The 21,944-nt window shown below is 39.3% G+C and overlaps 1 protein-coding gene across 6 annotated transcripts in view; it reads left to right on the top strand.

Annotated features, from left to right (window-relative positions):
* The window catches only part of by (focal adhesion protein tensin), a 180,557-nt gene that overhangs the window by 35,445 nt on the left and 123,168 nt on the right, over positions 1–21,944 (top strand). The window lies entirely within an intron of this gene.

Raw genomic sequence — 21,944 nt, forward strand, 5'->3', positions numbered from 1 at the left:
CATGTGTCTGGAGTTCTGAAAAACGAAACTTATGATTTAATGACTGTTTAATCATGTAAAGTCAATAACGTTGGTCACCCTTGCGAAAGAACCAGTCCGATTGGCGTCGATTCGTGGCCCGATTCAGAGTCACGAATGATAATTAATCTCTTAAAGGTTAATGAATTCAAGATAAAGAGGAATTTTCGTCTGCTGAGCCAATTCCTGTCTCGAGTGGGAGCAATAGGAATGCGAAAAAGATATTCGAATAGGGCCTTGTCGATAGGGCTATCGATCGTGAAAGATTTAATGATTTTAACGTTTCTTTGAAGTCCTTTAATTGGAAACGAATAAAGAGCTCAAAGAGAACATTCGTTACAAAGCGACGAAGAACCGACGAGTATTGAACGTCCAGTGGAATTCGCTCGAGGCGAATGCTACGCCACTGTTGCGTCGCTGGTGCATAACAATTATTCGCGAGACGGTAGCTTCTGGTCGTAATGTAATTTCCTAGTATTATGAGGCACAATCGAGGGGCCATCGGCTATTATTCCGAGAAGGGAAGCACCCATAGAATCGTCCCAGCAACGAGGATTCCTTGATCCATGGGAGGAACTCATCGATCTTTATCGAAACTGCCGCAAAGGTTATTTGGCCGATGGATCGAATACGTAAAATTCAATTTGATATACAATCGATGCTGATCTCCCTGATGAATGATATTTTTCTTGAATCCAACGTCAATCTAATATTATCCAATATTATTTAATAGAGCTCCATTCAGTTTCAATGGAATCTTGTTACGGTCTAAGATAGTCTCGCGCAAATTCAATGAAGTCTTGTCTGAATTGAACGAGATCTTATTTCACGCCCATCATATAATCTGCTGTTAACTGCAATCTAACCTACTTGTGTATATTTTATTGTCGACGATCTGTTTTGAATTTATGCGCAAGTCCATGGGAATGATCGTGTACATCTTCGTTCACAAGTAGTAAGATACATATTGATTTTATAAAAGGTTTGAAAGATTAATCCGAATTATCAATGAAACGATTAATCGAACGAAGTTTTACTTTCATGCGGCGTAACACCTTAAAAATTTCAAAAAACTATTTGATTGATTTACAAGAGGAACGCGATGAGTTAAGAATTACGTTCGTTTATATATATGTATAATCTGAGATAAAATCTGGAATCAAACAACAAAAAATAAAATAAAAAAGTAATCCAAATATCAGAATCGATTAAATCAATAATCGAGGAACGTAATGGATGTAAACAAGGAAGAATTTAATTTCATTATCATAAAATTGATACGATTCTATAATCTATATAATATCTTAATCTAAGGTCTTAAACGTGATAATAATTCTTAAACGTTTAATGGCTTCCTAATAATATTTAACGTTTACTTAATTTTCTGCAAGCATCGTAATACTTCCTTATGAAGAAGATTTTACATATGATTTACGGAAATGAATCATCGATCTTTATCAATAGCTTACACCGAGATTACGATGGTAATCGATTTATGAGCATATTTTATGCGATGATATCGCGTTTCTTCCCGACATAAGAAGAAATCCCGGACCTGTTTAATGCAAAGAGATTGACCAACACGCCACACAATTTGTCGAGTTGAATTTATTCCTTCCAACGTAATTGCACGATGCATGGTACTCCGGAGGTTAATAGAGATCCCTGTTGAGACTCGTCCAATTTTCGACATTGTTACTTGACCGTTGGCTGGCTCGTTTTACGCCGATGCTATTCGCCGACGCTATTCGCCGACGAAGATGCAGAGGAGAAAGACGATGGACGACGAAAGAGGAGAAAAGGAGGAGCCCCGTAAGTGGCGAATTCCCGTCATTAAGTCGTTAGTCGGACGCAGGACAGCAGGCTAACCGTCGGTTAACTGGCTGCTGAACTTGATCGACCAATCGTTGACCCTCATGGTCGATCGAAATTTACCATGTGTTGCCGCCTTTCATCCCCTATTTGCTTTTTAATCGAGCTAAATTTTATTCCCCTGAAAGATTGATGGTACAGTGTAATGTAACGTGTGGAAAGTAGTAGTTGCAAAAATATGTTGATAGATTATAGGAATTTTTGTGAACATAGAAATTCAGTTAATAACGGGTAGTAATTGTATGAAGATCATAGAAATTTGCTTGACGAATTATAGTAGTTTTCCTGAGATCATAGGAATTTTTAGCCATAGATGAATGGCTAAAAATGTAAAGAAGAGGAGTCTAAGTTTATAGAGGGTTAGTTAATCGATAAAGAAAATAAATTTGGATAGTAAAAATGCAAAACATGAGAAGATCATAGTAATCGTTGAACATAAACTGCAAAAATGTAGGAAATATATCTAAATTTATAGACGATTTAATCAGGCATTGAGAATTCGAAAAATTCGGGTCTGTAGAAGCGAAATATTTCTGGTTTCTCCCTCGCATCTTGTGTATTCTACGTGATGGAAGATAGCCATGTTGGTCAAGCTAATCGAGCAACTGGTGGTAACCATTTTCAAATATTGAATTTAGAGAGAAGAAATCTCTCTTCTTGAATCTTAGTGAAAAGTTTGTAAACTTGCGATCCTATTCTGTATGTCTATTTTACGATTAGGTTGTTTGATTTCTTTTCTCTATTCGTTGCAGGAAGAACTTTGTTTCCATCAGATCAAAAATAAATCTTGAAAGTGTGAATTCCTAGATTTAGCTCACAAGTCGTAACTCCCTTGCTCAGATAGACCCGAACCTCTCTCTCTCTCTCTCTCTCTCTCTCTCTCTCTCTCTCTAGATTTCGTTGTTTAGATAATCACGATGTCGTGCTCTCACTAGTGGTTTCCCCTTTTAGTTAGTTAGACGCGCAAGGAGATAAGACACACTCCTAGATTGAAGATCAGACGTGTTTTTACCTAAAGCACACGCCGCTCAACGTTCTAAGCAGAAGCTCCTCGTTATTATAGTTGGTTACTCAAAAGCAAGCTATCTTAAGGAAACTTGTTTAAATTCATTTACATTCGCACGCACGTTTCTCGCGATCTTCGTGAACCTGAATTTATTGCAGAACATAAATTTCAAAAGTTAAATGTATCATCGATAATATGCAACATTTATTTGTTCTACGATCATAAAAGATGTGACTCCGACGCGATCCATACAACAAAACTTGTTGATTTACATTAAAAAGTTTCGTATTAGAAATAAATGTTTCCTAATGACTCTTTAAATTTATCTCTTAGAAATTACAGGTACTTTTTCAGAACTTTTTCTTCATCCAAATATTCATACAAAAAAGATTCTAAAACGTATCTATACGTTCCGTTCAAAAACACAAGTGTTTTATACGACACGGTTACACGCTTTTTAACGTTGAAACGCCGGAAAGTAGCCAGCGTAACAGCTGCTCCACTTACAAGTGACACTTTACAATGACGCATATATTTTTGCCGGTGCGATAATCCCAAGGCCGCATACAACCGTTTCCAGTAGTTACCGCATAAGTGGAAATTTTGCGAACGATTTCACGTTCACGATTCACGTTCACGTACTCGATTCTTTACAGGTTCTAGGCGAAATAGTAATTCCAAAGTTTTCAATAAGTTTCTAATAACTTTTCGCTTCATATTCAATCCTCTAAATCGTATTAGATTTCGATAAAGAATAATTTTGCCCAGGTAACACTTGCAGCCAAAAATGTATATATACAATTTTCCAAATTACAATTAATTAGGTATAAAAATTAATATTGTCTAGTTATATAGCACCTGCAATCACAATACAATGTTCGAATAAAATAAGAGGAAAGTCGCAGGTTTTTCATTTTATCGAATACGGCAACGATGAGTGACGATCTGATAATGAGCGCGCACGCGTGCTACCTCGTCGAGTTCCCGTAATCAATTAACGAGTATAATCCGTTTTATTTCACGGTTACGGTGAATTGGTTTTGTTTTTTTGTCGAGCATCCTGTCTGATTCAGTTGCACACACCATTGCTAGCGGATTGTCATGGCCTTAATTAATTCGACGTGTCCAAATTGCTTATATCGTCGATTGACGCGAAACGCTTATTAAAATTATCTGCATATGACGATTTCATCGGCATTCTGACTCTCAGCAATTATCGTTAATTAAGTATTCCAAAGACGAAGATAGCGACCATGCGTAGCGAATTTCTATTAGCCTGCGTTCTCCAGTTGTGAATATACCTTTGCAAATGATATCCTTGCTTAATGAGTCGACGATTTATTCCAATTTAATTGTGCAAGTTATAGTTATATCCAAGTGTAACATATGGAAAGAGATTAATAAAATATATTTTCTGACTCGTGTATTTCTGATTATGGGTCAAGTACATTGCAATGGTTCATTATCGATCTATAAGTTTATTAGATCAGAATCTCTAGATCAAGGAGAAGGCACTTGTACCGGATGATCTCTCCAAAGATCTTGTTTGCGAATACTAAAAATAACAGCGTAGCACGAGCTCTACGGTATTCCAGAGAGAATATTAATCTCATTCGTATCAATCTATATGCATATTAACCCAGAGGATAACCTCAGTAGCGGCACACCGACATTGATCTATTAAAAAAAATTCTTTTCATTGCGAGGTACGCGATGACTGAAACTAATTCCCCAATTTCCATAATTTTTTACACTCCCTCCCACATCCTGTTCTCTATACGTACATGGAACCAATAATTCCTTTCGTGACGGTGTTTCACGGCCCTGAAACCGTGACAAAGGATTCGATGCACCAATGCTGAGCATTGACATTCCAACATGGAGCAACAGGAGGTAACGAATCGGTAATTTTTCGGGATTAGGCAAAAATAAACGGGAAACGTATAGCACGGTTCTTCATGCAACGTCGAGATCCACTGATAAAATTTACAATGACTTAACTAGCTGGTACTCTTTGCACGAGGAAACGATCTTACGTAATTCGATCATTTGCATCGATGATGCATCGCCGCGAATGGATTCGAACACGCGTTATCGCGTGGATAGGCCCACTGACGATAATTGTGCGTCTCATGAGCCTTCGATTGTTAACGTTAGTTAGCGATTGGTATCGTTAGACTTGGTTTCGCGCACTCACCGAAGCAACAACTAGAATTGTCATCGGGTTAATCCCAGTAGAAATTATCGTAACGGTCTCCACTGTTTTGGTGATTCGATAGGATATCAGTTTTCATATGCGACCGCAGTTAAATGGACCGCCACACGCGGGTAATGGAAACACGGGTTGGGTCATCGGATTTAATGATACGTCTAATATTTACAGCCTCTATTGTATTGCCATCTGGTGTTTGCTCTATATGCGAATTGGAAAATGTGGGCTTGCTTTAGAGTAGCTTGTTTGATGTTAATACAATTTTCATTCAATTCCTTGCATCTTTGAAATGATGATATTTAGGTGATACTTATTGCAGTTGCATCGCTACAGTGACGATGACAATGGCAATGACAATGACAATGTGGACATTTTTATTTGATTTTCCTTTTTTTGGAATATGGGAGAGGAAAGAAAAGGCTGTTGTATAGATACGTTTGCAAAAATATATAATTTCGTAAACTTCATGACATCTGTGATATCGACATGTGAAAAACGTAAAATGTGAGGTAGCTACATAAAAGCTCGTTCATGCAATTCGTATCTTTGAAATATCGACGACTATTACAATTTTTAACCTCTCGTATGTCATTGATGCTGCTACGACGACGATGATAATGTGAACATTTTTATTTGGTTTTGCTTTTCTGGATAAAAAGATAGGAAAGAAAAGGAAGCTACCGCAAAGATAAATTCGCAGACATTCGTAACGTCTTTCTTCTGAGGAAGAAATTTGTAGTTTCAAATAGTTTCATGCTGAAGCGTGCTGAAGTTGCTCATACATTGTAAAAATCTCTAGAGGGCAGATGATTAATATTCCCGACGATAGATGTAGCCGATAACCAGAGCAATGCATACAGAATACGCGAATCGTCCTCAACACAAAAGCCACAACAGCTCTCGTCGTGTTTTCCGCCTTCGTTCATATTAACAGTGAGTGAAGGAACAAGGAATCAGTGATGCAACGAGTCTTGGATTGATGTGTAACGCGTGCACGGCGCGAGGCGTGTTCTCAAAGTATGTAATCGTCGGCGAAGAATTTGCCGAAGGATTAATGCCCTTTCAACCGTTCGATTCAGAGGTGCTTCGTCTTCTCGGTCTAGCCATGTTTCATAATCGGTCGGCAGCCAGCGTGGCTAACCGAGCGCAGAATTTGTTTCGTAAATCAGCCGTGTAGAATCGACGAAACACGACGCGCGTACCCTTCTTAATGCGCCACGTGAGATTTACGACCTTCGCCGAGGAATGCTTCTCGAAATGGTAAAAATGACGAACTTGACTCGTCGAATCGTAGATTCTCTGTGTATTTGGTTTCCGTAAGTTCTACCATGTCATCGTCTCGTGTCATTTTTTCCGCATGCCACGAGACTCGGAGACTGCGTTCGAGAGGATCGATAATACGCGGTTGCAGCCTCGCGCAACACGAAACTGCTTTTACTTGTCGACGACACGCGATGATCCGCTCTTAAGGGACTTGGCTCTCTGATCTCCCGTTCGAGAGCTAATTATCTCTGACCAACACGTAATGTTTCGGCCGAGAAACGGTCTTAGAATCACGTGGCGCTAATAATGCCGGAAACGTGTCCCTGAAGAGTCGTTGGGGGACGGTTCCGCGAGAAAACGTTGCGTGACTCTCGTTACGAGCTCGGTTCTTCGACGTCGGAGCGTGGGCTGGTTCGTTTGTGTTCTCTTCTTTTGAATCTCTGAGAAAATTTGCTGACAGAAAAGCGGAGAGAATGGTACGCTAATGTCCTTTGAAATTCTGTAGTTATAAAGTTCGTAGATCGGAGCCTGGATAGTAGGATTTATTTGAGTGTCGTGTCGCTTGATACCATTTGGAATCTCTTTGTCAAATTGTTTTGTGACACGTGAATATAATGGCATGATGTGAAAAGGCAAAAGCCAGTTCATCATTATCATAAGTTTTTACGTGTACGTATGATGCCGCGCTTAGTAACAATACAGTGCTCTTTCTTCTCTGGTTCAATCACACTAATGGCAGTCAAAAGAGTGAGACTGGCGGCCTGTGAAAATGTTACAAAAACCGAATAGAAAAGTAGTATCAATGCTTTTATTATCATCACGTTTATTTAAGAATTTTAATAATAGTAGTAGTTCTCTTTTATTCGCAGTGGAATAACCTAGAACTCGTTCCTTCAAAAGGGTCCACTACGTCGTTGATGGCACCCATGTATTCTTAATGGATCCACTTAACAAGTCGAATTACGAGCAGATGATGTTGACAGCAGCTCTAAAATTGTGCAGAGGCCATGTTGTTCTGTCAATCATTATTGAATGACAAAACGATTTACAAGCTGTACATATGCCGTGACGTGGAATATTTGCTGGTCAATCAATAATATGGGGTCGTCCATCATTAACTGATCCATTCGGATGAAATCTCTTCAAAATTTACGTGCAGAAAACGGAGACAGGCGTTTCATAAAAAGAGGGAAAGGTATTAAAATTAACGATTAAGATAATTTTTAACTGCCGTCTTATAATTTTTCTGACATTATTAGGACCTGGTGAAATACAGAGCACCATTATGAATGGACTACTTTTTGTCTTTATTCTCGAAGAAAAAATCTATCTTGAAAGGATTGAAAACGGGAAACCAATATAAAATTTAACAATGCAAGTTCTGACCCTTGTTGCGTATAATTAATGTACGAATTGCAGTAATTTATGAATGAATAATATCAGTGAATTAACAAGTGTATAATTGCAGTTTATAAACTTCTCTTTTATAACGTTGCAATTTGTAATTTGCAAAATCTTCTTGTAAAATTTCATTCTTTCTCATTGAATGAAACCTGTTATTAGTAACTTCTAATTTGTGACTCGTAAACTTCCATTTTACAAAAAGCTTCAGGTAGTATGAGGTCGACTGCAAAGTTGCTGCTTAACCGCGCATAATTAAAAACGTTTAACGAAGTGCGATACAGAAGAAGTTTCATATAGTCCCTTTGCGGTTATCGATTTACTAGTCACTCCACTCCACACGGTTATTGTATATTCCATGAGAAGTTTGCGGCAACATCCATTACGAAAGCCGACGCGATCGGTGCCATTTAGAATACAGATTTACGAGCGGCAATCAATATCGTTACGAGAACGTTAAGGATTTTCGTGCGAACAGTACACGCCCGCACATGAAGCGCAGACCCTGACAATGAGCGTCTATTTACCAGCTCTAAGCATCCAAAGGTCCTTGAACCTTCGTTTCTCCCGGCTGTTTACTCTGGATCACGTGAAATCGATCCACTTTTAATTTGTACCAATTAGCTGGAACAACGAGAACGCGGTACACAAGCCGACAGCAGACAGTCGTTGGCCCAATGAAATAGTTACGAGGTCGTGACTAGTTGTGTTGAGCGTGTTCGTGACTGGCGGCTGTGTATTTCTCAATTTCAACCGTCGTGAGCTGAGCTCTTCAATTCAATTAGCCAGCTCGCGTAAAACTCGACCGAGTATTACGCCGATAAACGTGCTGGTTAAACCTGCGCCACGATTTGCAAATTTATGAACTTTTCTACCTCGGTGAGCGGTAGATAATTGATATTACGAGATACTCCATTGAGCTTAGAAATATGGGAGAATAATTTTCATAGATTTCTCATGCACTTGGCGAAGGAAAAGTAACATTATACTGTGCTTAGAAAGAGAGAGCTTTCTAGCAACTAATTATTGGAGAGTAACTTTCATTGATTCTTCGAGAGATGAAAAGAATAATAAGAAAAATGCGGTATGTGATTTGTAAATTTATGGGCTTCGTGCTTTAGGGAACGGTAGTTGATTGGAATTACGATCCTCTGTCGAACATCAAAATATCGAAGAATAATTTTCATCGGTGTTTTATAGAGAAGAAACGGTGAATAGAAGAAAGCGACATTAAGAAGGAATAAATCTTTCGAAGGATGAATTTTCCTAGGAAAATGTACTTATTTTTAATACATAGCGCTGCTCAGAAGATCAACTAGTACGTTCGCGATAAGCATATGAATAGGTACAATGTCTTTATTGAAAGGCCTGGAGAATGGGTTGCTCGTAGCATCTCCGTTTCAATAATTCACGACTATACGAGCAAGGAAAGATACGGCGATGGAAAGGATGTTGTTGGTGGGTCCAAATATGGGATACTGCAATTACGCAGGACGCGAGTATTATTACGTTACATAACCAAACGAGCATAGGCACGTCACGAGGTTCTGACTTACGATTTTCCATGGATAAAGACCAAGAGAGAGGCAGCAAATTAACCACCCATCGAACTTAACTTTCAGACGTATCATCAATTTTTACGATACGACGCGCGTTACACATTGCGCAATGACGACGCCTCAGAAATCAATCAGCCTAAGAGACATAAAGTTATTCAAAGATAACAGACAATTAACTTGTCAAAATATCAAGTGAATTTATCTTGCATCCTAATAAATCTTCCAAGACCTCACTGTCGTCGTTAATTATCTTCATTCCGTCGACTCGCGTTAATGCTTAATTAACATCTTGAACTATGTTCACCACCGATGAATTGAATATCTAGACACATGCAAAACGGCGAGAAAATGGCGGATGTAATGTGCGTACCAGTTGCGTAACTCTCGGTTGAGTGTGCAACTATGCGAAACGATCTCTCGACAGATGCGTAGCTCCATCGCGCCCGCAATTGATATTTCTTGCGAGCCACGCCACGTGGCGACGTGAGTAACCCATAGGTGCGTACGTGAACCGTTTTCTGAATGAGCCGCAGGAGATTTCGATGAATCGAAAGATCCCGGCAACTGGCCGTGACAAGTTTATCGAACCTTTTCAAATACAATTCAATCGGCACTTTCAGATACCTTTAGAAAAAACTGGCAGAAGTATATACGGAGAACGATTTCAAAACGATTAATCAAAATCTTGGCTCGATTTCTTAACTTCGACAAGTTCCACGTAACGCACACGTGACTCACGCAAGAAACTCTTTGCAAGAACATTCCTCTGCCACTCGACTTCTTTCCCTCTTGAGATCGATTCACTATAATAACAGGAAGTGCAACATATCCAGGATCTCCACTGGACGCGATATACACTCGAGCAATTAATCGAAAGCCGACGTATGGCAGTCCTTGACTTGGGTTCGCTTTAGCACATTTCACGCCACGCATCTCGTGTCCTATCACGTCGACAGCCTTGATACTTTTCTTGTTCCGTTTTTTTCGTCTCAACGAATAATCCAGAACGATCGGTGAAGTCGGAAAGCTTAGAGTGCTCTTTCTAGTCTCCTCTCGAAGACGTTGACGTTCCGTTCTGTCTGTCGGCGTCAAATCTCGAGGCGTGTCCAATCGACTTAAGCACCGTGTACGCGCGTGTAGAACGCGTAGCAGACGCACACGATCGGTGGAAGAAAGCGGCGAGGCATCGCACGAGAAAAGTAATCGCATCAAATTGCGTTAAATGCCACGCTCGGTCGACAGTGTCTCTCCTCTTGTCGATCCAGAGTCCATTCAGAGGCAACAAAACAATCGTTAATTGCCGAACAAAAAAACGGCCGATGGGAATCGAAAGACGAAGACCCGAAGGATCGGCTATCCTCTTTGTCTCGTTCTAGTTCCGTTACCTACGCTCGACCGTAATCCCGTCAACGTGAAAATACTCGTGTCGTAGCACGCTTGATTTGCCTCGATCTCGAACACCGTTATCGATTTTCCAATTGTCCGTGTTCTCTTTTTCTCTTTGTTGCTTTTCCTCACCGGCTTTTCCTTTTTTCTTAACCCTTTATGTTTGTCTTTTTGCCACGATTGTCAGGAGCACATGGATCCTTACCTGAAAGCTTGAAAACATGCTCTATTCAGCAGACTGTAAATTTAAAATTAGGCGTATGTTAAAAGACATGATAATGATATATGCTTGAATATTAATGCTTGAATTTTTCTATTAATTTAGAAGAAGCTTAATTTGAAGATAAAGATTTTATAAGATTTTGGCAATTAGAAACGCTAGTTTTATTATTGCATTCTGGCTTTTAAAAATCAATTTAATCGCATCTACTATTACATTTCAAAACTCGTATTTTGAAATATATCAATTTATTCCCATTAACTACATACTTCATAAGAAACTACTTAATGATATCAAAGTTAGAAAATCAACAAAAATAGACCTATAATATTTGCCCCCCTGTAATCTTCGCTAAATATAGGTAAGTGTTTCGATATTTTTGTGCTGAAATGTATTTTTTTTCTATTCACCTTGGTTGTAAACGACCAGACCCGCCCGTTTTGTCGGCGAGAGTTGCGCAAGAGTCGCTTGGGAAAATTCAAATCATTCCACGGCCGTAGTAGTGCTTTACTCTGTCATTATCCTACTTTTGTTATATGACGCAAGTCGAGACACTCTTACGCTTACGCCTCGCATAAGAGATCGAAAATTATTTTAATCCTATCGTGTCGGGGTTTATCGCGCGGAACTCACGTACGGTGAAATCCGCTGCGAGCCTTTGGTCTCGTTGACAGCTGTAAAAATCGAGCTGATCGAGGTGTGGAATGTCTGACTAGTATTTACTTAGGAACTATCTGGATCCCGTTGAAACGAGATCGATTTTACAGCAAAGGGATTGAAACTTCGCTAACTAATAATAAAGGAAACTTTAAGAACACGTTTAGTCTGAATATATCCATAGGAAAGTATCACTGACAGTCAATAAATTGTCCGCGAAATTATAGATGGTAATACATAATGTTCCTAAGTTGAAGTAAATTTTTTCTTGTTACTGAAGCTATTAAGGACCAGAGTTATGTTAACGAAACGTTTCACGAACTTCTTTTTAGTCAGTTTACACTATTTAATTCTATCGAACTCACCATGTAATGGCAAAAAGGAGTTTAAGAATTTTCTCAGTGTTCTGTTTCTTACTATTTCTTCTTCTATGCAGATCCCACAGTTTTATGGAATTTAAAGCAATCGAAATATTTTGTATCGCCGTGATGAACTGATTTCTTTCAAATTATAGAGATTCGTTTCGTATCTCCAACCTCTTTATGTAACAATTTCTGTAATTATTTCTATAATGTGTCTATTATTCTGATATATATTTATAATAGGTTACGAACGTGGAATGCACGTTTTGAAGCCCCGGCATTTCATCCAACGTGATTACCAACGACGTTGTGCTAAAAACAGTAACGATGACTTGTCGTTCCATCTTGTGATTCCACGAGCGTACATTCCCCGATTACAAGATTTCTGGTATACATGGGCTGCATGCACTTGAGATCACAGTTAGAACTAGATGGGTCTAGTCTGTATGAGGAAAGAGGCACTCTTCGTTGAAGGGGTTGTGGAACGCACGAAGGCTCGTGGAAGATAACGCCGAGGCTGATTTAATTAACGATAAGTAATCACGAGGCCAGCGTTGCTTAATTGTAAGGCCGGAGTACATTATTTTCCTATCGCGGTGAAAATTACACATGTAGCTCTATTATGATCAAAATCTTGTGGCTCATTTCGGTTATTTTATAATTCTCATTAAACATGTGGAGCAAAAAGGAAAAGGAAAGAAAACGGGGAAAGTACTTTCGTGAAACCGAGTTACCGTGCTTCCATGTTGTCTTACTCGACTTAAATATATGTTTTAAAAATAAGTATACCTAACATTCTGAATTCTTTTACGTAATAATTGATTAACTAGTGCTATTAATGAACTGAATGTGAAAAGTTGTACACTATATATATGTAGATTTCTGTTGCATAAACGGCTTGCTACCTTGTAATTCGCAAAATTTACATAGAAATTTTACTCGTTTTATTATCGATTTGCTTAACGTCGTGCAGTAGAGGTTTATTAGCAATTATGGTCAAACTAGCAATTACACCTGTAATTCGTGACTCGTAAAGTTTCACTATTAATTTTAGTTTCATTATACAGAAGACTTTGAAGATGCAGACTTCTCTCTGAACGATCAAATTAAAAGTATTTTAGTAATAGTAATTTAATTACGCAAATAAGCGCTGAAACTAGAAAATACCCCTAAAAACGCGATCTTTCTAAATAATGAAATTGAAGGTATTCTTCCAAAGAAATATTTTTCTTCCATCAAGCAATAGCTTCACCATCCATTAACACATACCACCCGCATAAAAGAAACATTGCTCTGACGCTTAAACATCGTTTACCAAGGCAAAATTACCGAGCAATTCTCGTTGTATCGTTTACTTCGCACTGTCTCGCGAAAAGTACGGTAACTAACCTCGTAATCGAAGATCACGGTACGCGGATTGGAATCGTTTGACTGTAATAACATGGCGGCTGGATAACGCCGTTGTATGGTCGTTATCCAAAGGAACAGCTGTTTCGCCGGTCGGTCACGAGCGTTTGCCAAGAACTCGGAGAACGTTTCACGTTGAAAACTGGGGAAGTGGAGCGGCCGCCTGGGACCCCGGAAGACAAGGGCCAACGACGAGACGAGAATCATAAAACGCTTCTTTCTCTTCGTAGCCGTGAATAACGCGTCTCTTGAAGTGGCACTCGACAAACGACGACGAAGAAATAACAGTCGACTTGCTCGTTGCACGCTGAGAAATAGCGGACAGCACGAATCACACGAGCAACAGCGCCAATTCGCTATAAAGCGGACGGTTTAATTGCAAGAAACGCGGAAATCGATGCAGTTCGCCTTGAAAGGTCTCGTTTACAATTTATCGCGATCAAGCGAAAACAAATCGTAGCAAGGAACGTCTATTAAGTTTATCGCAGCGTGTGGCAGCGCGTTGCGACCGATTTCGTACGTTACGTTTTACAGAACAGTTGCATTGTTCTTGCGTGACTTGCGACGATGTAAAAAGTGGAAATCTTACGAGCAGCCAGTTTGTTCGTTCCCCTTTTGCTGGGCTTCCTGAACGAAACTTTCGAATTAATTCATCCCATGCCTCTCGTCAACGAGTGAAATGGAAACTGTTAACGGTTTTATCGAGTTTTTTTCTCATGCAGACCATGATGTAACATGGTAAATCATTTCTTATCTGGCACGACTACCTTAATAGGCCATTTTAAATTGAAAGAAGTTGATAAGTATTATGTACTCTCTACAAGATCTTCTTTATTTCAGTGGCTCGTGGTTTCTTTAACTGACATTACTGGACTTAGAAGAAACTTTTAATTACAAAAAGTTGGAAGATCGTAATCACGACCGGGAAGAATAATTTTTACTCCGTCGTAGGGGCCAAATTAACTCGGAATAAAGGAAATTTTATATGTAATCGAAATCGAATCAACTCGGGGATACATCTTTAAGATCTCATTCAGATTTGTCAAATTATTTGAATTCAAATGATTTGACTAACGAGAAGAAGTATAGAAACTCGAGATGTTTCAAGTCAAACAAACAAGTCATATTGGTACAGTGGTCTCAAGTTACTTGAAAGCATGTCAACTGAAATCTGATCCAGGTTCAAAGAGTTAAATTATCTTCTTTGAATATTATTCTAATATTTAACTCATTTCAAACAAGAATTTCTTATATCTATAATAGTAGAAATATCTAGACACGCTGTGGACGAATAACACGCCTCATAAGCCATTTCGAAGTAAAAGGGGTGGTGTCAGAAAAATTATGAGCGTCCCTGAAACAAACGACTTATTGGCCGCCGCAAAGAACGCGGCGTAGCCTTTGTTCGAGCGTAGAACGGTGTCTGGAACTGCGTGGTATCGTCGTCAACTCGTCCATGGATAAATTCCAAGACGACGTCGAGGGCGTCTGTAACGAAGGGTCGGCGGAAGATTTATACGCAACCTTCCTCCCATATGCGTTTAGTTGAAGTATAGGATTATGATGTTTCCAAGTAACCACGCATGCCCTACGCTCTACGCAGTGACACGTGTGGAACGGTGCCTTTTTTATTGCGTGTTTCTACAGCCATTTAAAAGTAAAAACAGTCGAAAGTTTCTTGGCAATAGAACACGATTGACGAAGAATCAATCCTGATCGTCGTAAAGTTTTCTTTATTCGAAAATGAGCTGGGATAGAAAGAAGAAGTCTTTATTTTTATATTTAGGTACGTGCATCGTGACTTGTATAGAATTAGTGAATTATAAATTAGGAGAGATATTGGAAATATGAATTTTAAAGTTAGGAAGAAAGTGCTGGAAACATAATGGTATTTATTATATTTTAATACTATTGTTTAAGATTATCCGAATACTTGATTATCGAATACCGATTTCATTATTTATTATTAATAGACAATGCTGCTTTATGGAAACTAATATGGAAAATTGGTGTTCATAAATGGGAAATCTCGTAGCACAATTTTGTCTGAATAATTCCTTATCCACAAGCTAATTAATTTTCAAACATCGAGTTGGATAGAGGAAGCGCTGAATTGATAGAACAACTTCGATGATACTTCGTTTTGTTACGCTTATCTCTCCCGCAGATAATTTAAATTTATAATTCGCAGATTCCACAAGAAAATGGTGAAGTCAGCTTGTAATATTAATTTGTATAAATAATTAATTTGTATCATACATTTCTACTACAAATTGATTAAAAAAAAGAACCAATACTACTTACTCTACACTTTTTTTCAGAACTCTGGAATCTTTTCTGTCAATATTATTATTATTTCTTCTGAGAAACTCCTTGTCATCGGTGCAATATAACTTGGAAGCATCAACGAACAGAGCAATTCTCCTTCGTTTCGCTTTCCACAGGGCCACTGGGACGAAACTTTATGTATCCGGCTTGTTTGATTCGCGACGCGCGATAAATTCACATTTGCCTCGATAGAGGCCCGGAAAAAACGGGGCGTAATAACAGCGAATTTATATACTTGCCGGCTACGATGCAACGGTGCCGTGTACCCTTTTACGTATTAGAAATACACGCTGTGCAAAGAGGCAGAACGTGTAACGCCGGATTTCACGGGTCGAGATTTAGGACTCGCTTTCGCGCGCAACGTTTACCATTTTTCAACGCTGCACGCCGAACGTTAGCTTATTGGCTACGTCCATTTCTGCTCCGGGTAACCAGAAAGCTCGAAGGTATATCGGTGGCCAGGAAAATCACAATTGGCCAAATAATCCAGGACCGTTTGTCATCGTTAGGTAAAACCACAACCGACGAATCCGTTCCGCTTCCAAATAGGATTACGGGCAAATCGAGTAATAGTTTCGAAATGAGGAATCTTCCCTCTGATACGTTTCTGTCGAACAACAGCTTCACTCGATTTACTTCTGCCTCAGACAACGTACAGTCGTTACTTTTTCTTGATCTTTTACGGGTCACCGTATTATCTGCGTTATAGAACCGATAACGATGATGAAATTAGTTTCGCGTATTTGTTACGTTTGTCACATTCCCGAGGATCGTTTAAAAGTTACTCTCTCTTTTGAAAATTCATCGAAACTTTCTAATTTAGACTTCACAAGTAGAAGAGGATAGTAGAGTAATTATTTTTAGAAACTTTGTTTAATCAAAAGATAAAGTTACACGAAAGTTACTATTACAAACTATTACAAAGTACAAGCGTCGTCTATTTTTACGGCATCAAGATACTCCTTTAAACTTCGGCGAAAATTTATAATTTTATATTTGAATACAAAAGAAAATAGCTAAAAATATTTTTAGAAAATTCACGTAAAACCAGAAAATAAAGTTCCATGAAAGTTTTATAAGGAAGTTACCAGTTTTTTCTCAACATCGGAATATCCTTTGAAAATTCATCGAAAATTCCTAGCTCTAAATTCGATTGGAGTTAGCAAAAAGTAAAATACCACGTCAAAAGGAAGAATGCCCATTAGTTTAACGTCTGCGTCAAGATATCGTAAAATCTCTCGGCAATCCTTTCTTTTTCACGGAGGGAAGACTCTCGTTGCTGATTTGGGAGTTTCTCGCAGTTTGCCGTGATGAATGACGAACACATTGGTAGCGTGACAGTCCGATCGTGGTGAAGAAAAAGCACATGATCGCAGAGGAATAACCAAGACGATGTCGTTGCTTCTTATCTCGTCGTCGCGACAGCGTGTTCCACTGACTTTGAACGATTGGCTGTTCATTGTGCAAGGCGGGCAGAAAGTCGATTAATTTGAGCGTTCACGCTGCGAGTTCCTTCTTTCCAGATCTCCCAAATCACCTTCTGTTCTAACGACCAACAGAGAGTGCTTATCTTTCTATAAAATATTAGGTCGTTTCAGAAGTTTGTACCATGTGTAACGGCTTCCATTTGATGGAAATGGGAAAGATACAGTAAAACTGTATCCATTTAAGTCCATTGAGCAACAAACATCTTATGTAATTATAGGATGCGATACAATAACATTCAATAATAATGGAAATCATCTGTTCGTGTAGTTATAGAATTCAATACAAGAACATCTAATTATAATTGAAGATCGTATAAAAATAGTTCATTGGTTCTCCTCGCTACTTACATCTTAATTATCGATGAAATTAAAAAGATGATACTTATAAAAAACGAAATGACTAAATCCAAGTTCCGAAACTATTGATTGAAGCAATTATGATTTTCAGTCGGTCGAATGTATTTGGTATCGAGCTATTCAGGAACTTCGTAACGAAACTTGAGACGAATTTGACCATTTTATGCACCGATCTTTTCCAGGAATTTTTGTTTGGCAGAAAACTCCACGTGCCCTTTTTAATTCGAAGAACCGTTCTGTTCGTCCTCCAAGTACCTCGAAGTTGCTCGTCTGATATTTACGAAGTACGTGACGGACAAAGATGCCGTTGACGCACGTGTATTCAATTCGCGATGATCACGAGCACTCCCACGCTAAAATCTGACCGAGATGGAACCGGTTGAACGTGGCGGTGATGCAGGAAGACAGAGCACCGGCGGCGGCGGCGGCGGCGGTTCTTCGTCGTTCCGCGTTTTATACTGAATCGCCAGGGCGTCCGTGTTGCACGTGCAACGTAATCTCACGCGGTGTGTCAAGTACACCGTTGCATCCGTTATCGGCGTGTATCTGGATCTTTCAACAAGATCTATCCTCGCCTAGCCACGTAGATGCACGATACTCTTTGCTGTCTGCGATTCGAGACTCCGTGTCAATAATATCTTTGGTTGCATCGTGACCAAAGGGGAAAAATGTCTGTTCGCGTAAGAGAAGATTTTAATCGTGTTTAAAGGAGAAAAAGAAAGGGACAGAGTAATAGGAAGCCAATGTTAACCGGTGGTCTTTCTCGTCACGATGGAAATCGTTTTCTATTCGCCATTCTTCTGCATCGAGGAGTCGAACGATGCAGAAGAACGGGAACGATGATTGATAGAGAAGCTGCCGCTTTTATATGGATATTGATCTTCCGATTGAAGCTGGATAAATCATCGGTTAGCTCGAATGGATTTCTCGTTTGATCCCTGTGTCCGAGGTGTCGGATTATGTTAATGCAATCGTGCTTTAAATTCAGCCGACCCGACGTACGCTTACTTTCGCATTTCTTGGCATATTACTGTCAAGATTTGAAGTACATCTCTTTGTGTTTAGTCGAGAATTATTATCCATCGGAAATGTATTCCCCGTTCCATTATCGTTTATTGTTCTTTATTATAGGCATAATAAGTTACACTGCACCTTTATTTTTACCCAAATACACGTTACATGTTGAATTTACTCAAGAGAGAAATTCCTCACTTTCATAAGTGTACTTAGCATATAAGGATAGCGTAGGGAATCACAAATCCCAAGGTAAATTAACAAGAAATAATATCATAACGTCGATACTTTTCTTTACTTTTCAATTTATGAACTTGATCGGTGTGGCTTCCGAGTGGCTGGAGTAATAATAATTGTCCAATCGTCTATCTACTATCTTCGAGTCAATTATTAAATATCAATAAAGGAATAGCATTTTCTCAATTCAATTGCAACACGAGTCTTACTGTTCTGCGTTATCGTAACGAATTAATAATGCGGAGAATTTTCTAAAACGATGTTTCACAAAGAAAGTTGCGGACGAATTTTATTTATCATCCATATACGAGTTTCCCCGAACCTGCGAAAGCTGCGTTGCATACCGCTACGATACGCACGAAACCACGATTTTCTGTCAGAAATTCTTTTCTCTTTTCAAAGCCATACCCCTGCAAAGAGCAGGAGTATCGCGATACTCGTCCGTAACCGCTTTGTTCGGCGAATTTTTCCCCGAAAGCAGGCCACGAAGCGAGCATGCACGTAACCATGCAGAATCGCGGCGGTTCCGCCTGCGAGCAGAGAACTATAACTCACAAAAGTCGGAGTCGCGCGCCGGGCCATCGGCATTCCGGGCGCGGCGTGCGAATAAAAAACACGAGAGAGCAGAGAAATAAAAATGTAGGGAGGGAACGAGGTGGGCACGGTCCTGATTGGTAATCCCTGGTGCCAACGGCGTGGTAAAATTTCGTGGTCGGAAAGGGAACTGAAACCGAACAAGAGAAAACGATATTTCGAGAGGTCGATCTTTCGAATCAACGAGAAGGAACGACGTACACGCGCGTAGCAACGAGAGTCGAAAATTTATTCTCTCTGAGAACGGTGCTCGAATATATTTCCATTTTCGATGGTAGAACGCTGGTCAGCGATCGAGAGCACGCGTCAAAATTCCATGATAAATTTTATGGCATCGAAGCTTACGAGATTCGAATCGTTCTTCTCAACTTATAAATCGTGCGATATGAAGATCGGAATTTGCGATCGTTGGCGGAAAAAGTTGCTGGTACCACGTTCCTAACGTTAGCGTTACTAACGATCGGGGTGCACATAGAATTGAAAATTCGTGAAAACTTCCAGATTCTTTCGAGACAAGGTATTGAACTGACGGGAAAGTAATGCCAGTTTTATATCCACAAAATCGAATTACATCGCTGGTATTATGATTCTATTTAATCAATTATATAATATTCTTTGTTTTCTGAGATTGTATACTTGTATATATTTCACCGTATATTATATTTCAACCGATCTCTTCGCATTTCATTTATTTAAATAACTGTGCTACGATCGACAACAACATATAGTCTGTCTGGAAAGTAGGGAAAATATGAAAGAATTTCGAGTTCTTGCATTTACAGCTTTTTCTCAACTTTATGTAACGTAATTTAAAAAAAGCAAGAATAAACATTATCGTCTTCCATGTCCAACTATTAAAACTACTCGGTCTACTGACGTTTAAGCTCAGAGCAAGACCAAGTGTTTTTATAAATACAGAACTTCTTTTTTCTAAAATGATTTTACTGTAAACTGTAACGTATGGACCATCAGAAACTGGCTTCCTTAGTATGATGAAACACCGACATTACTCTTTCACTAACCCAATGTATCTGTGATATATTTCCAGCCTGAAGAGACAGTCCAGAGTCGTGAGTTTCATTCTCTAGCATGAGAAGTTCGTAGGATTTGTGTTTCATTAAATTACCACGCTGTTCAGACACAGATCTAACATCCTTTTTGACGCGATAATACTCGCGCAACTCGAAGCTGATGCGAAGCATACGCTTTCGTGCAGTTTGTTGGAGCATACTGCGAGGCTCTGATGTTCTGAATGCCGGCTCGATAATTCATCGTCTTTCCTTTCGTTCTTCTCTGTCGTTTCCCGTCGTTTCCCGTCGCTCCGTTACACGCACGACTTCCAAGAAAAGTAACGCGATCGTAGAGATATTTTCGAGGAAGTACATACATCGGACTTAAAGCCACCGTGCACACATCGTCGTTCGATGGTACAAGCCTCTTCCTATGCACGCTCTATCATCCGCGCAAAGATGTTGTCATTGAAGGCATTAGCCTCGTTTATATTCTTCTTTTCTCTCCGCGTCGTTTCTATCGCGTAAGACCACCCCGGTAAATCGTATTTCAACTCGATCGACTGACGCGCACAGTCTGCTTCTTCTTCTTCTTGTTCGTCTTCTTCGTCTCCTTGGTCTGCTGCTGTTCTTCCTCTCTATGCATCCCGCATTCACGATTCATCGATAGTAGTCCCCTTGTAATGACTCCGCAACGCGCTCGTTCTCCTTTTTCCGCGTCGATAAATTTGTATTTATGCTCCGCGCCGAGATCTTCGAGTATTTGGAGCTTCCCTTGATCTTTTATGGCGCTTTGTTACGTCGTCATAGTCTTCTTGCATTTTCTTTCTTTCGTTTTATATAGATCATCTGGTACGAGGAATTCGTAGATTAAAATATTTTTTCATTTTTGAGCCTACGTTTGTTCATATCTTCTGTTTCTTCGTTTATATTCTCTGCTTTTTTTATTGACAATTCAGCTATTCTCTATGCTTCTTCTTTTCATCGTTAAGATCTCTCGCGTTTCTGATACCAAATGCGAAGAATACTGTGACAACAGTAGTAGGCAAAAGAAGTATTCCATTCGCTCACTGTCACGCGATGTTATATGATCTTATTTGCAGATGTGAAACTGTCGATATGCCTGCTCAGGTTAATAATATGTGCTTCCGCTCTTTGCCTTCCATTTCAACTAATATCCTTTCAATTTGCTACATATATACACTGCTGTGTCATATATTTCACATTCTTATTATTCTACTAAATAATTTGCATTTTGATCTTCAAATCGGATAATGTAGAGGCCGACCATACGTATACAGATGATTTAACGTGTTCGCTGTGGATCCGATTTTTATTTTGCACCCAGCTATACAGAACATTTTCATACAATACCTGTTTTTATATTATGGAGCTTTAGATATGAGTTTGATATGAATTGTTATGAAATACTGTTTCACAATTTCGGAATTTTCAGTTCACATGCCACGTTCGACTCGATACCACACGTAATCTGAAAGTATGTGCCAACTCGAATGTACGTGTGGTCAGTGAACGTGTGTCGCAGTGAATATG

Source organism: Bombus vancouverensis, chromosome 11 (assembly GCF_051014615.1).
Source record: "Bombus vancouverensis nearcticus chromosome 11, iyBomVanc1_principal, whole genome shotgun sequence".
In the NCBI taxonomy this organism is placed as follows: Eukaryota; Metazoa; Arthropoda; class Insecta; order Hymenoptera; family Apidae; genus Bombus; species Bombus vancouverensis.